Genomic DNA, 11600 nt, shown 5'->3' with positions numbered 1-11600 from the left:
AAAGTGTTATCTATCTATCTATCTATCTATCTATCTATCTATCTATCTATCTATCTATCTATCTATCTATCTGTCTGTCTATCTATCTATCTATCTGTCTGTCTATAATAATAAGATTATGACAATTAAGAAATACACACCCAAAAATATATATATTTGTGCACTGATGATTCTCAGTTGTACTTACCATTTAAATTAAATAATACTTCTTCAAGTAAATAATTATTAATAATCATATATGAAATGTCTGTCGGTTTCAGGATTACAGATCTAGATGTGCCTGTGTTGTACTGTACTTATTGTAAAGGCATAACTGCTTAATTGGAAAATCTGAATCATAAATATAAATTAATTTGCCAAAATTCGTTATCAGATCACAACTGGAAAAACACATACAAGTGAAGTGAAAAGGTGATGCTGTGACTATCAGCTCAGGTTAAACATGGCAATTATGAACAGAAAGGCACTTCAGCTGGAAACTGAACAAAGCTGATCAAATTTGATCAATCTTTAAGATCAGGCTTCTAACAATTTCCTGTTCTTTGAGTTTGTTGTTTTCATAAAGCTGGTCTGTGTAGAACTTTAAAAAGTGTCAGTTTCAGTTACAGAAATGTTTAACTTAGTTGTAAGGATGTGCATGAAGCAATCAAATGAAATGCAAATTCAAGTCAAATTAAACTGTCCATGAAGTATTTATAGTTCAGCTTCTTATGTGAGTATATTATATACAGTTTAGAATTTTAACAGTTGGATAAACACTGATTAAGTTAAACTGAAAAGAAAAACATTATTACACATTGAATTATTTGAAGCAAAATAAAGGTAAGAGCCAAACATCTATTTACAATAATAATAATGATATTGATAATAATTTAATTTTTTTTAATTTAATAAGTTATATTGTGCTGTAAATCCAACACTTTCTATAATGCTTAAGTAAAGCCCTTAAAAAGTTTGTAGTAAGTAAGATTTATTTTCCCACTATGTATTATCCCAATGATTAGTGGGGCAGACTACAGCTGTCCTGCGACCCTGTCCTGGATAAATGGATGGATGTAAGGTTGATGTGAGTGTGCTTTACAAATGGCTATGCCTTCTGATTCTTCTATAGATTTGATAACTTTTATACATGGTATGATTAAGTGCACTAAAGAAATGAAGTGCTATCTGACTATTACTTTAACAATTTAAGGGCTACTGTCAGTAATCCATCTCTAAAAGACTGCTACATTTCTAAAACACTCTGAAACAATTCAAAAATAAAGCATATAAATTTAATTTTACTAAACACAGCACATTGCAGTGATGATTAGAAAATGAGTAATGATTGCTATTCTCATTTTGCCTTTGCTGGTCACCATAATGCTAATGAGATCAAGTCAGACAGAGAATGAGTATTAAAACAGAACAGTGTAGTCCACTGCGTAATGATATTGAGATCTGCTATTACATGACACATTGTTATTTTCTTCTGAAGTGTTCCTGCTTAAGAGGTGTTTATTATATTACTTAACATGGAAATTAAACAATTTTGAAGACATGACTTTTGTACATCACTGCACCTCCTGTTGCAGGACTGCTAATGCATATAAGAACACAACACTATAAGCCAAAATCATTCAATACATCAAAGTTGTTTGGGTTAATAGTCAGACTCAATGAGACATAAATCTACTGATACCATGTGTTTCTTTTTCATACCAATAGCTAAATGGGTGACTTAAATAATTGTTGTCTAATGCAATACATATAATAAATCTTGAGATAGTATTAAATTATGTGTGTATCAAGTATGTCATATTTTACAGATGTCTTAATGTTGAAACTTTAGGACTACACATTGGCACCACGTATTGACCCTTAAACCTTTATAAACATCTCTGATGACAAACTGAAATTTGACGATTATGTTGATGAAGTTAAAATTTAACATTTCATCTTTAAATATGAAATAGGCTTGTGCTTTAGATTTCCTGATCTCATCATGTTTTCTATATATGTGGTGGTCCTGGTCAGTTCCAAACTCCAAAGCTGCTGTTCAGGAGACCCTTGAACTCGGAACAACCGATAACATAATCAAGATGAATCATGACAAATAAGGACACACATTGTGATTTTATTTATCAAAACAAAATAAACAGTGTCCAAATTACAGCGCTTCAGTAAGTCCATAAAAAACCCATAAAATCATGTGAAAACTGGAGGTTAAAATGTACAATAAATAAATCGAATAAAAACTTGGTTAAAATGAAGGGCAAACATATCTGCTTTAAAAAAAACATAAGCCTCTGTGCTTCTGTCTGAAAACTGACATTTCCTCGGCTTACCATTTCCTGAATTCCTCAGCATGAGGAGACATCCACCAACAGGCGCAAATAACACTTAAATCCAGCTCAGGAATGCCAGTCCCTTGGCATTTACCTTGCTCCTTACTCCGTCACCTTTCCCAGTTTATTCTGGGGTCCATCAGGGGTGTGGTCTTCCTACTAATCTCTCCAATACTTGTATGGACTGAGTGTTGGATAACATCCTGGGGTCCAGCGGCTGTGGGGCATCTGTTGGTGAAGAAATATTCACTGATCTTGACTTTGCTGATGATGATGTGATGTTCGCAGATTCAATGTAGGCTCTGATCGGGGCTCTTGAGAGACTGAGCGAGGAGTCTGAGTGTCTGGGCTTGTAAGTGCCCTGGATAAAAACCAAGATCCAGGCCTTTAATGACCCCTTAAGCACATCCATCAGCAGTGTGTCTGTTTACAGAGAGAGAGTTGAACCTTGTCAAGAGGTTTACTTACCTTGGCAGTGGCATTCATGTCTCTGGTGACTCTTCCTATGAAGTCAGTAGACAGATTGGGAGAGCATGGGGGGTCATGAGGTCGTTGGAAAGGGGTGTGTGGCGCTCCCGATATCTATGCAAAAGGACGAAGGTCCAAGTCTGTAGTGTCCTGGTGCATCCTGTCTTGCTATATGGTTGCAAGATATGGACGCTATCCAGTGACCTGAGATGAAGGCTGGACTCCTTTGGTACTGTGTCTCTCCGGAGAATTCTTGGGTACGTTGGTTTGACTTTGTGAAGAATGAGCGGTTGCTCATGGACTCCTGAATGAGGCACATTACCTGAATTGTGAGGGAGCATCAGTTACGACACTATGGCCATGTGGCACGTTTCCCCAAGTGTGATCCGGCTTGTAAGATCCTCATTGCTGGGGACCCGAGTGGCTGGACCAGGCCAAGGGGTCACCCACGTAACACCTGGCTGTGGCAGATAGAGGGTCATTTCTGGAGGGTGGGACTGGACCGCATGTCTGCCTGGAGGGTTACCAAATTGAATCCCGAGCTGTTTCATCATGTAGTGGATGTGCCAACCCACTGTACCAGTGCATGCACTCCAACTGACTTGACTTGACTTTTGTACTGTGGCTGGAGATGGATTTTGATTCATGAAATTTGGTGAGTGTACTTCAAGTGCTACATAAACACTGATGGGCAGAGGGTCTGGTAGTTGCTAATCTGCTATTTTCAAAGAGTAACCCAAACATGCTTGCTTTGAATAAATAAAATTCTACAATTAATTGATAACTTAATGATCATAGAAGCTGGATATATGCATGTCTACACAAACACAAATACAGTACAATAAACAAAACCACACACATGTAAAATTTTGTCTAACAAAATACCCTTCTTTCTTATAAAGAGGCACAGCTTTATTAATTATATTATCCCTTAAGAATCAACTTAAAAAATATTTTTGTTCACCTGTCTACTAAATGCTTTTATATCACATTTCTGTCTGTAAGACATTCTCCAGAATCTACATTCTCAATGGCTGTCTTTCTTCATCTTACAGCCTGTCTGTCTGTGTCAGTCTATGAGAATGCACAAAGAGCTTGGAGACACCATATAGCATTCCAGCAGTTAGGATTTTTAATGGAAAAAGGTTTTGATCGAATGGGCTTTTTAATGGACAATTCAATTAGGAAAAAGACAAAACAGAGCTAAAGCTAAAACTGTACACACAGTCTTTGTACAATTATCGTAAGTAATGCTAATGAACAGAAATAACAAATGCTTGCTTTTACCCTTATTTTGAGTGCATTTTGTACATTGTCTCTCTGGACAATGAGTGCAGAGGAACAATGATACTTAGTCATTATCTGATTCCTGCCATTTGCAATTTGGCAGACAATGATTGTGTTCAGGTCCCATGGAGAAATTTCAAATCTTGTTGCAACTCCTATTTAAACACCTTGCTCTCTGCACCTATTACATCAATTAACATGAATCTTGTTCTTCAACACTCAGTGGCACTAGTACAGAGATTTCAATGGCACACTTAAAAGTAGAATGTGCGTAGTATTCCATTGTCCATGTCTCTCAGTTTCATTGTACTCTGTGGTGTTCATCTGTACTTCATTTATAATCTTTCCAGGTTTCTCACAGTAGCCCCAGTAAAACCCACTGTAGCCATGTGCATCTGCCCTTCATTGGTGACAGCAGCACTCATGCTGTTATATGCTGTATACATCTTCTAATAATCAGACACAAGACTTTCCATTTGGGAGTCCAGTTACTGCCATGTGTTATGCCTTTTGTTGATGGTTGCATCAAGAGTGGAAGGTTGGCTGTGGGGAGGAGCAATGAAACATTTTCTTGAATGCAGAGTTATAATCTTTTTGTTATAACAGATGAACGGGTTAGTTCATCAAGGTTTTCAAAGGTGAACTTATGATTGCTCCTCTAGTTGATGAGACTAGGAACAGAGTTTGTGAGCTACTAGTAAGAGTGATATCCTATGATGAATAATATTTTATCTTTATTCTTTGTCATTTTTGGGAAGAGATGCAGATACTGAATCTGCACACATAAAAATTCACTATGGCTGAGGTGGATGTTGGTATTGTTGTGCTTTGTGTGTGACGTGGATAAAAACTGGTCCACAGCAAAGATATCCATCAGGGAACCATTGACAATTAGCTACACAGTATCCAGAAGTATTCAACAGTACATTCACATTGCAATTAGTGAAATAGTTGCAGTATAACAGGTCATTGCTGTAGCTCAGAGTATGAAGGCCATTTATTGTGCGTCAAAACACCAAGCCTGTGAGCAATCAACAAACTCAGACTTCACAGATTTCTGTTTTAAGGTCTCTATGAAAACCTGAATTGTCTTGCCAAAAAATGCGAACATTGAGCATCACTCTCAATCATTTAAATACTGTTACTGTCCAATTTATAATTTTGGTTTCATGCCCATTGCTCTTTACTCTATTAAAGGTTATGATAGAGCTTCTTTTAAAAACAGAAGAAAAATATGCTCACTCATTTTTACTATTAAAATGATTCTTGGTCAAGCACCTGGTAATATAAGTTCTTTACCCAGGTTATCGTATAATTCTGCTGCTTAAAATATTTGTAATGCTTTAAATAATAGCCATAAAATATTTTATGATTAAACTAAGTAATTTTAAAATGTTTAAACATTTGAAACACATGTATGACATTAGTTTGCCGAAATAAAATGTGTGTGTGTGTTTTTATTTTTTAAGATTACAATATATTATGAATACTTTACATGGTGTATTTTTTATATATGCAGTTTTCCTTGCACGTTGCCCTGAGTATATGTTGAAGCTTCTTATTAAATAAGTCCCCTGTTAAAATAAAACAAACAAAATAACATTAAGATTTAAATTACTGTATGATTATCAATACTTTAAAAAGTTAGACATAAGAGAAAATACATTAAATTTAATTTAGCAACCCTTTCTGCTTTAAAAAATACATCAAATATTTGTAAAGCATTATAGAACATTCTGACATTGAAGCTCAATAGAAATGACTCAGAATGAATAATTGTAGGTACAGTTCAACATAAATGACTAATACAAATCTCTTGTCTTGCTTTACAGATTTTCTAAAATGAAAGCAAGTTTATTGGTCCTACTTATGATAGCATGTAAGTCTGTTTTAAATGTTTACTGAATTGTTTTAGTCCCTAAATTGTATTTGAATTGTCTTCCTTCTACAAAATTTCACAAGTTTTAAGCAAAGGACAAATATCACCATATAATCAACAGTATGTTAAGAAAGAAGTGACATGCAACTCCATCACTTTGAAAGACTTCATCTTATATTAATGTCCTTCTTGAACTTTTCACATCCTGGAATAAGAATTTCTCCAGTTTTACTATTCTTTACTAAGAATGGTTGGGGGTTACTCCATAAAGTGTGTTTTCTTTTTCATTCTTTTCTTACCTCTTTTATCTTTTCTATGATGTGTTCTCCCCTATATGGGGTACGTGACCCAGTTCTCCCTTCGACTCTGTAACTGCTCTCTCATATAATGTGAAAACCACCTGCTGTCATTGTCATGTCTGTCTGCATGAAACAGCAGTGGACCTATTTTGTTGAAATATGGTACACTTGCTCTAAACGAAAGTTGACATTAAAGTTCAGTTTTCATTAAGATATCTTCAATGGAGATATTTTTAAATTCTCAAAATTATTCACTTAGAAAAGCACTGGCAAAATTTAAAACTCATCTATTCTAAACCAGAGGACCATTTTTTCAAACTTCAATTACTAATTAGTTTCTGGTTTCAAGTTTTTCTTGAACTTCTACTTTGGTATTTTGTGTATTTTCCTGTTTTACTCATTTGAAGTCGCTCCTGATGTCAAAACAGTGAAACGCTTGCTGAACTGTGCACGGTGCAGCCACTTGTGCCTGGGCCTGCACATAGAAGAGCTTGTGTGGCAGCTACTTCAGTTTGTGCAAACCTCTGTAACAGCAGCTCACTTCTTCTTCTGCTTGAAATGGTAGTGAGTAAGTTACAACATATCCATATCCATGATTATAAAAGTACAAACTGCAAACAACTTAACTATTGTAGAAAGAATGGAAAGTGAAGAGTGCTGCCTTACTGTGGGTGAGTGGCAATTAGCCATAATCCCTCCACAAGCAAACAGCTAACAGTTGTAAATCAATCAATGCAATTTTTGGAATCTACTCTTTATGAAAGTCATCTTAGCCACCCCAAGCCTATTTGGCCTCCGTTTTTTAACTGCATGATTTTGTGAAATGCTATTAAAAATGTGTACCTTTATACATTCTAGTAAGGCATGTAATTATACTTTTTTACCACTGTTATTTTTTAATTTGATTCACAGTTACAAAACTATTTAAAACTAAACAAAATCTAATAGATAACTCTGTGATGAACTAACTAAAATAATTAAAAATGCTTCAACTTTTCAAACTTTTAACTAAGTTGAAAAGCACACCTGAAATTTACACTATGCATACATTTTCTATGTATTTATTTTTGCTGCCTTGTCACTGTTGGTTGTACTTAAGTTTTATTTTATATATTTGAAATAACTTATCTTTTTACTTTTATTATTTTTTACTTTTCTTATACTGCTTCATTCAGAATATTGCATTCTGTGCTTAATATCTTAACTCTCATTCTTATTCATCCAATGTCATGTACTGTGGTATGGGGTCAGCAAAATATTATGAGAAAATAAATTATGTTTATGCAATTCATTTTAGACTCAACATGGAGCTGCTGTAATGGAAACAACAATAATCAGGGTTTATTATTCTAAGTCATAAGTATCCCTAAGCTCCAAACCTGTATTTTTATTTCTCCAAGCTTCTCTCATACCTCTTCCTTTCATATCTAGTTGTCTGACTGTCCTTTCCACATGCCCTGAGTTGTAGGGGAACACCACTTTTCAAAACCAGAGAATTTATTTTCAAAAATCCCGATCACCTGTAAATTCCATTTAAATTGTCACTACAGATTTTCCTCCTACTCCCTACAGATCCCATGTTTTGTGCTCGAGCCAAGACAGCTTTTGTTATCTACACCTTCTTCAACTTCCTAGCACCTTTCTTCACATATATTGAGACTGTCTTCCTAGTGCTGCCCTCTGCCCCTATGTGAACAAATCCCTCTCAGCCATTCTTTCTTCCAATATTCCTTTGTCCTCTCAGGTCCTCCTCCTAGACGTTCTTCTCTTTCATCACTATCCTTTTCTCTAACACTACTCGCCATTTGGATTACTACCCCGACTAATATGGCCAATAACTATATATGTCAGCACCCACACACCAGTTGAATTGAAGGAGAGAATAATCAGCTCCTATGTGAAATGGTTAGGTATTCCAAGATGCATGACTATTTTTTATATATTTTATATTTATATTTTATATATTTGGACTAGGGGAACTCAATCTCTCTCTTTCTAGCCTTACAGAGGAGTTCAAATTGTAAAACTGGAGGTAAAACTGGAGATGACCCTTTCAGAGAGAGCGGCTGCTCCAACCCCCAAAACATGAAGGAACTGGAATGATAAGAACACAATACAGCAGAAAATATCAGTCTTTCACCACAGTGACACGTTACAGTGACAGTGGCTGAAGTCCAGATTCTTGTAAGGCTGAGTGCAGCAGATCAGTACATGTGCCTTGAACTGCACCCTAGATTTACTGTATCACTGCTGCCCACAGACATACACAAGTATTTTTTTTGCAGTTTTATATTTTTTGCTTATGCTTTCATTTTTTTTTGTTTATGCTGCCATTTATGTTTGTTTTATTTTATTTTATTTTTTTACTTTTAATTATTGTTAGGATTCTTTTCAGAAGTTTTGCCCTAAAAAAATGCCTTCTTGGCATTTCTTGCTACTAAACCATCAACTTCCCCATCTTTTTTGTGCTTTCATTTCTATTTACAATTGGGTTTTTTTTGCACTTTCATTTTTCTTTATTTACACTGTCATTTTTGTTTAGGCTTTCATTTTTTTACATTTACACTTTTGCGTTTTTTTATTTTTTGTTTATATATATATATATATATATATATATATATATATATATATATATATATATATATATATATATATATATATATATATATTTAGTAGCTGCATTTTCCCAAAATGACCAAAATTCAGCATAAAAAAATGGAATTCAACAAAAGCCTGATGTACTGAAATGATTCCACAGACAATATATCTTAATTTTTAAAGGTTTTAGTTAAAATTCAAAGTAAAATAGTTCACACACAAAAAAAAAAAAAATTAAAATAACAAAAAAAAGAGAAAATTTCTTGTTAAGAAAAGTTCTGTTCAAAGCTTAAATCTTGTTACATTTCAAATTGTTATAAATCACTTTAAAACGTTTCTGAACCATTTCAAAACGGTCAGAAAACTGCATGCCTATCCCATTTGTAAGTTGAAAATAGGTCCTTTAAGTCCCTGTGTACCTGGGACCTGTTCTATATAATAACTGATTCAATTAACATACTGTATCTTAGTTATAGCAAGAAGGGTATATCTTATACTAACTTACAGGGGGAAAAGACTATACCATTGTCGATGTCTATGAAAGAAATTTATATTCTGTTCAAATTAAGCAAATACTAATAAGTGTTCAACTCAAAGCTTTAACATTCTAAGATTGGCTCTTACATATATTTAGATAAAGATATATATATATTGTAAAATAAACACAAAACACCCTTTAAGGGTTTGGGGGTCCACCCCATACACTGTAGAGCAGATTAAATTAAATTGATGTCTTTACAGACTTCTTTACAAACAGAACTGGTAATAACAAAAATGGAAGTCGTATTTAAAGCCAGTAGAAGGGAAATGACATCATAAGCAAATGGCATTCTGGAACCAGAAGTGACATCAGGAGGAGGCGGGATCTTTAGGGCTGGAACTGGAAGTGATGTTGAGGTTGTTCGGCTCTGGATTTGTTGGTTGTTCTGCAGGAAGAGGAGAAAGAGTTAGGGGACAGTACCAATCCCTACTCCAGTGGGTAAATCCCAAACGCACGTGACTATATATATCTGCCCTTCAGGACCATCACAGAGAATATCTGAATAGAGATTTTATTTTTTTTAGTACAAACCTCTCATCTCATCATTTTATTATCAGTCAGTAATGAGGAGCCCAGATCCTAGTGTGTAAATGTCATGCTGCATTTTTGTATTCCACTAACTGCTTTCTTACTTAGCTCTAAGTAACTTGTTTCTCAATTAACTTTAATGATATTAGTAGTATAAGCCAGGCAGCTTCTTTTAAACTGTCAATCATATTTGATTGATGACCTTAAGTCTCACCCCTTTTTTTGATTTATGACCAGAAGTCCCACCCACCTCCACCTGATTGGTGGATTTGAATAATGTGTCCCGCACCTCCACCTTTTTGCCCCTCCCCAACCACCTCTTTGCCCCTTACTTACCCCCACCCCAACCACATGTTTGCCCCCCTCCTTACCCCCACCCCAACCTCCTGTTTGCCCCCCTCTTTACCCCCACCCCATCCACCTGTTTGCCCCGGAAACTGTCAAGGGCATTTTGATGGATGTCGGCACCACCCCAACTACCTGCTTGGCTACTTGTCTGTCAACACCTGTTTTGTGGGGGGTGGCCCCCCACTTCCTAGCCCCATCTCACTAGGGCAAGTCCAGACATGCCCAGGGTCTGAATAGGCCCACGGTTAAGCAGCACCTGTTGGTTGGCCCCTCCACTTCCTGGCCCACTTTTCCCTAGGACATACACACACACATGCTCCGGCCGGACCGATCTACCTTATAGCCGTTCCTCTCTATATTGCTTTGGGTAAGAACCCCTGTATCTATGTAACTATTAATTTTAAAATATCTATCTAACCTTTGCTTTATCCAAGTTAAAACAGCCTTTTCCATCTCACTGAAAATCCTAAGTCTAAGCTAATCTTCCATCTCACCGACAGGTTCTGCAGTAAAACAGCAGTAGTGGTGAATTAAGCTTCCCAACTCACAGAAATACAAGCTGCCCGGCTCTGAAAAAAGCCTTCAACATCGCACACAGAAAGGAGCAGGCAACCTCTGCACAGCCCCGAGCAGGCACGTGCCTATAGCTGCAAGCTGAAACCTGTATGAGCCCCGGAGTGCGGCTAGAGCCGTCAGCCCTGGCCATATGCTCGCAGCGCTGACAGGCTCTGCTGTGATCTTCCCTGCGCGCGCATGCTTGTCAACAGCTGTGTGTAAGTTCCCTTGGGACGGACAACAGACATTACACGGATGTCCAGTTAAAATGATGGGCACGCATCTGTTATCACAGATCACTGTTCACATTTAAAAAAATACCACTCTTTTGGGTATATAAATGTGCTGAATCCAGGACCTAAGCCCATTTCTCTACACGCCTTTCAGAACCACAAGATGAATTTCTCCCAATACGGTTTGTCATCACGAAATTATTTGAACAATGTTTTGTAATTTTAATGACTAGGACTAAATTAAATAATTATTCATCATACAGTGTATTCTGCAGACAGCATCGTCCCCGAGGCCCCGGGTAAGCCTATTCATGATTATTATATGCACCAAACGAGTATGTTTTAAAAAACGGATGGCTGAATCCTTATATTTTATCCTTAATATGAATATTTCCAAGTTGATTTTCAAGTGCGTGCATGAGTGCGATTGTGTGTGTGTATAATGTAAGATTCAGCACTTATTTCCATCTGCATGTACAACGATTAATGTACAAATTCATAGGACTGAATCAAATAATTAGTTTTTTCATACCAAAA

The 11600-nt window shown here is 36.1% G+C and overlaps 1 long non-coding RNA gene across 1 annotated transcript; it reads left to right on the top strand.

Annotated features, from left to right (window-relative positions):
* Positions 1-735: 735 nt before the first annotated feature.
* LOC120539836 lies at positions 736-7600 on the top strand. Its single transcript, XR_005635696.1, has 3 exons — positions 736-822; positions 5915-5961; positions 7558-7600. It is a non-coding gene; the product is annotated as an uncharacterized LOC120539836 (long non-coding RNA).
* The last annotated feature ends 4000 nt before the right edge of the window (positions 7601-11600 follow it).

This window comes from Polypterus senegalus, chromosome 11, assembly GCF_016835505.1.
Source record: "Polypterus senegalus isolate Bchr_013 chromosome 11, ASM1683550v1, whole genome shotgun sequence".
Taxonomy (NCBI): domain Eukaryota; kingdom Metazoa; phylum Chordata; class Cladistia; order Polypteriformes; family Polypteridae; genus Polypterus; species Polypterus senegalus.
The sequence above is the reverse complement of the archived record's forward strand: the minus strand, read 5'-3'. Positions and strand labels throughout refer to the sequence as shown.